General features: G+C 38.7%; 1 pseudogene; it reads left to right on the forward strand.

Annotated features, from left to right (window-relative positions):
• Positions 1 to 1,474: 1,474 nt before the first annotated feature.
• Positions 1,475 to 5,147, forward strand: LOC145501733 (uncharacterized; annotated as a pseudogene).
• The last annotated feature ends 371 nt before the right edge of the window (positions 5,148 to 5,518 follow it).

A 5,518-nucleotide genomic window follows, 5' to 3' on the forward strand; every position in this document is an offset into this window, starting at 1 on the left:
AATTTTACTAATCCTTCGAGAAAACTATCGATCCCCAAATATACCCAAAAAGCACTAAAAATTTACAAAACAGCCCAAAACGTAGCTATGTGAAGTGAGCAGAGAGATTTTTCACTGCTTGAAACGTGAAAGAGATATTTGCATTCAAACCAAAAAAATGTAAAGTAAACAGAATGGAAGCATTACACTTCTGGTTACTAGCATTATGAATGCAATTTGATCTGGCCTGATGGTACATATATAATACAGTGAGATATTGATGATAGACCTAAGAATTCATTTTTTTGAGTTATACCTATTTACTTATTCGCAGAAAATGCACTGTGTAGAGATTAGTTGTAGTTTAGTTAGTTTTGCATTGTTATCTTTAGATTTTTCAGCGTGACCGATCACTTCAACATTTTAAGCCTGTTATTTGTTGTCAAATTTGATTTTAATGCAAGCGAGTTGCATGAACCAAGGGCTTAGACATTAACAAAATAAAGTGCTAAGAACAGCCTGTCAGAAATAAATAAAGTACCAGTGCAATTCCACAACATGATATATTTGCACCCCTGTGACGGAAGTAATGTTGACTAGATTGTTGTGGTTGAAAATTTGGGGATGTGAGAAGGCAAAAATAGTTGGCCTGTTACCTGTTACCAATCCTTCTCATGCCTCCTAACACATAGGGCCTTCACAGAGGTCCTCCACTTTTCTTAGTCTGCTGCAATCATCTTTGTTTCCTATGAGTTCTATCCTGCCTCTTTATCTTTTAGAGTGCAGTGGCCTTGACGGCCTGGAGGTGTCCTACTGGATTTGGCCTCCGTCTGTCATTGGTTCCCTTTTTACAAAGTATGGCCACAGCTTCTCCTTGATGTAGTGAATTCTCTCTGCTTCTGGTTTCTGTTATAATTGCTTTTGTACGGGAGAGGGTTAACAGCCCTCAGCCCAACCCCCAACCTGGAGGACCAGGGGATCACCCTTTGTCTGGCTCCTACCCAGACAAGTGAGCAGTGGATGCAAATGTCACATGTGTTCAACTTGACTATTTTTATCATTCTTAGTTAATTTTATTTTATTTGTAACTTTATTCTCTTTTGTATTTTTATTTTGATAGATTGGCTTTTATCTTGTAAATAATTATAATGTTTAAAAATTTAATTTGTACATAGTCCTGATGATCGTAAACTCTTTTTTAGGTGTCGCCAATTAGCAGCAAAGCTAAATCTAATTGACACGTAAATAAAGTTATTATTATTATTATTACCCTTCAACCTTTTTGGCATGAGTGACGTTGCCAGGAGTACAATACTCCCTCTGACATAGCTCTAGGGATCATTGGAACTCGAATACCACCCCTCAATGGACAAGGTAGTGATCCCATTCGAGGTGGCAAAAGTTTACAGAACTTTGATAGAGTCAATAATTAATCTTTGTGTTCCAAAAAAAAAAAAGAAAAAAAAAAGAACGATTTGCCTTATCAACTGCATATATGTGGAGACAATGTGTACCACTGAATGTAAGCTACATTTAAATGTGATCATATGAAGGAAAGGTAGAAAGTCAAGTCTGCAGTTCCAGCGTAGTGGTCAGGCAGGCACAAGTCTTACTTTTCCTTTGCTTGAGGCAACCCTACTCCACTATAGATGAGATGTTACTCCATTACAATTTCAACTCCAACATTTACTTTATATATATGTATCAGATGTTTCTGTATATTTTTATTAATTACAAGCTCTAAACTTCATATTGGCAAAGCAAGATCACAGCAACATAAAAAAAATCAAAACTGTTTCTGGCTATTATAAATTACACTTTCATGCAATTTTATGCTTTAAAATAAGTTTGCAACCAATGTGTCGCTTGTCAGTGTTCTTCTTAAAAAGGTTGACTTATACAAGTCAATCTTGTTTTAAATTTGGCAAAAAATTAGGGAAGAAGGGCTTCAAACTACACGTGCCCCTTCCCCCCAGATGATGGTCTTTAAGCAAACTACGAATGACGCTCACGACAATGTAGGCTTACAATCAGAAAATGCCCAGGAACGCCCCAGAAAACAGATCAATCGAATTGTAAATCGGGTTCGTCCTGGAATCGGTAAGTAACAGAAACTAATACGATATTTCCTTCATCATTTTGTTATGCAAGCATTGTGATAAGTGCTTTAGCAACTCATCAAATTGCAAGCGACATGAACGAACTTACACAGGAGTGAAGCCGTATAAATGCAAGCATTGTAAAAAGTGCTTTAGCCAATCATCAGATTGCAAGGAACATGAACGAACTCACACAGGAGAAAAGCCGTATTCATGCAAGTATTGTACAAAGTGCTTTAGCCATTTAGGAAGTTGCCAGAAACATGAACGAACTCACACAGGAGTGAAGCCTTATACATGCAAGCATTGTGATAAATGCTTCAGCAACTCAGCAAGTTGCAAGCGGCATGAACGAACGCGCACAGGAGTGAAGCCGTATTCATGCAAACATTGTAATGAATGCTTTAGCGACTTATCAGGTTGCAGGGTGCATGAACAAACTCACACAGGATTGAAACCGTATTCATGTAGCAAGTATTGTACAAAGTTCTTCAGCCAATTTGGAAATTGCCAGAAACATGAACGAACTCACACAGGAGTGAAGCCATATACATGCAAACATTGCAACAAGTGCTTTAGTAGTTCATCAAATTGCAGGCAACATGAACGAACCCATTCAGGTGTGAAGCAATATACCGTATTCGGTTTATATTAGCCGTATTCGTGCAAGTATTGTAAAAAGCGCTTTAGCCAGTCATCACATTACAAGGAACACGAACGAACTCACACAGGAGAGAAACCGTATACATGCAAGTATTGTACAAAGTGCTTTAGCCTATCTGGAAATTGCCAGAGACATGAACGAACTCATACAGATGTGAAGCCATACATAAAGACATTGTATAAATGCTTAAGGTTACAGTATACCTTCAGGGGTGTCTCGCGCGCAAGCGATGTAGCGCGTGCAGTTTAAGCTGTAGATACGTAAACCCCTATATCAAATTAAAGCTTATGGAGCTAGCTATCAAACTATACCAAGCATTTTGAAAGAAAATGAATTGTCGAATTTTTCACGACCACTAAATGCGAGCGCCCGAATCACCTTTCGAAAGCTACAAGTCAAAGCGAATTTCGTTTTTCGCCAATTTAATTTTTTCCTCGGTTTCAGGGCCCGAAGCGCTTAAAAAACGTGTCTGCGTTTTGGCATATTCGATTGCAGTAAAACGTTACAGAACATTTTCGAAATAGGATTTAAAAAATGTGGAGTGATCGTACAAAAATCGCTCTCGAAGAAAAAGTATTTCGAAATTAACAATTCCCAGACACGCTTTTGTAGTTTATATGTTAAACTAACCACTGTCCAAATTTAAGAGCAATTGAACAAATTCCCTTTGAGTTATAACTCTTTAAAGTGTCTGCTTCAAGTGAAAAAATTTATTCGAGAAAACAGCGCTAAGAAAAATTTTCTGCTTCGCAAACAAACTCCGCCCACAAACGCCTTCAACTGGGTTCTCAGATAACTAAGCCAATCAGTGCAGGGAAAGTTTACTACCGTTGACCTCCTGGTGAAATTTACGCGAGAATCTCTAAAAAACTCTTGTGTTTCGCAATGCGCTCAAGGAACCGAAGGCAGAGAGATAATTTTTCTGTAGCTCGGTTTTTCTTGAAGCTGGTCTGGCAAAATGGGGAAGACTAAAAAGGATACGAACGCTAGAGTGGCTGAGCGAAGGAAACAAACAAAAGACAGCGCGGAGAGCAACTGTGTGTGGGCAACTGTGCATGGATAATATTTCAAATGGTCTCAATGAGTCCGACGACTCGTCGATATCGGACTCATCAGAAGAGTCTCTGTCAGCATCCCTGTTATTGCTGTCAAGTTCCGAAATTTTTACAGAACCTTTCTTTTCTCTTACCACGAATATTTGCCCGCCTTATACGATAACTATAGCTTCATCCGCGTGGTGAACTTTCGCTTCTTCACTCATTGATGTATTTTCATTCGTTCTTCGCTGTTTTCGCTTTTTCGAACTGGTCCATGGTTTAAACGTGGTCTATGTTTACTTATAACTTAATAGAGACACGCCTAATACCAAAAATGCTGGGTGGTCAGAACAACAATGCTGATCAACTGAGTAGTCAACTCGTGACATCCATATAGGTAATTCCCGCGAAAATCGTCTCGGTTGATTGCATACGCGCCATAGGGCTGTCAATCAAGAGGTAAACTTTTACTTCCGGTGAAAACGTAAAACCGGCATTTCTCCGCCAATCTTTAGCCTTTTTCAAAAATTTTTTTCAGAAATTAGAGATTATTCTTCGACCACTATTTTGACCCAAAAATCCAAATTTGAAGAAAATTGCCGACCCGAAGGTATACTGTAACCTTAAGCTGCTAATCACATTGCCCGGATAATGAACGAACTCACACAAAGGTAAAGCTATATTCATGCAAGTATTGCAATAAGTGCTTCAGCTTCTCATCATGCAGCTTGCGGGATGCATGAACGAACTCACACTGGAGTAAAACTGTATTCATGCGAGCATTAAAAAAAGTCCGTTAGCTGCTTATCAACTTGCAAGCGACATGAACGAACTCACACAAAAGTAAAGCCGTATACATGCAAACATTGTAAAAAGGATTTTAGCCGGTTATCAAATTGCGAGAGATGCATGAACGAACCCATGCATGATAGAAGCCGTACATTGTCAGTAATGATTGCTTTGGACGATCATGAAACTACTAAAAGTGTGAAGAACTGAAGTCTTGCAAGAGACAGCTCGTTAAAACGAAAGCAACATGATTATTGCTTTAAACGAAGAAGACATCTTCTGAAATCCTTGAATGCTGTTTTCTTTGACAGCAGACGATTCCAGCCAAGTTGAAAGATCAAAAGCCTCAGCTCTTCTATTTGTCAGCGGCAATTTAGTAGAGAGGCATGTATTGTCCATTATTACAATGAACATATGAGATAAGGCAACGCTTATTTGCAAAACGCAGATCCCAGCAGTAGAATCAATACGGACATCAAAGGGATACTAAGTCCATATTAGCCGGGCGTTCGTATTAAGGGAGGACACCCAAGTTCTATTGTTACAGTGTTTTTAAAAAGTCTTACATTGGTAAGGGAACTCACTGGAAAATTACGTCGAGTTGATGTTACTACATTTTGGTGACATCCAGATTTTGATCTAACACGAAGTAAGTGTGATTTTGTTTTTATTTCTCTCCTGCTACCTAGGAAAAGCACAAATCTAAGTAGTTAGCATGTCGGGTGGTAACCAATCCGCTAATCCGTACCGATTTAATTAAGACTCAGGTTTTCATTTTGTTCTACCCACGGGGTGACATGGTTCCCGTTTCTTTTTAGACCATGTATATCATAGTAGGATGCTGTAGTATCAGAATTTTGACGGGCAAATTGAAAAGTCATCGAAAAACGTAAAAGTAAATCTCCACATTCCACTATTTCAAGGACGTTTTGACCTCTTTTGGGAATCGA

This window comes from Orbicella franksi, chromosome 10, assembly GCF_964199315.1.
Source record: "Orbicella franksi chromosome 10, jaOrbFran1.1, whole genome shotgun sequence".
Taxonomy (NCBI): domain Eukaryota; kingdom Metazoa; phylum Cnidaria; class Anthozoa; order Scleractinia; family Merulinidae; genus Orbicella; species Orbicella franksi.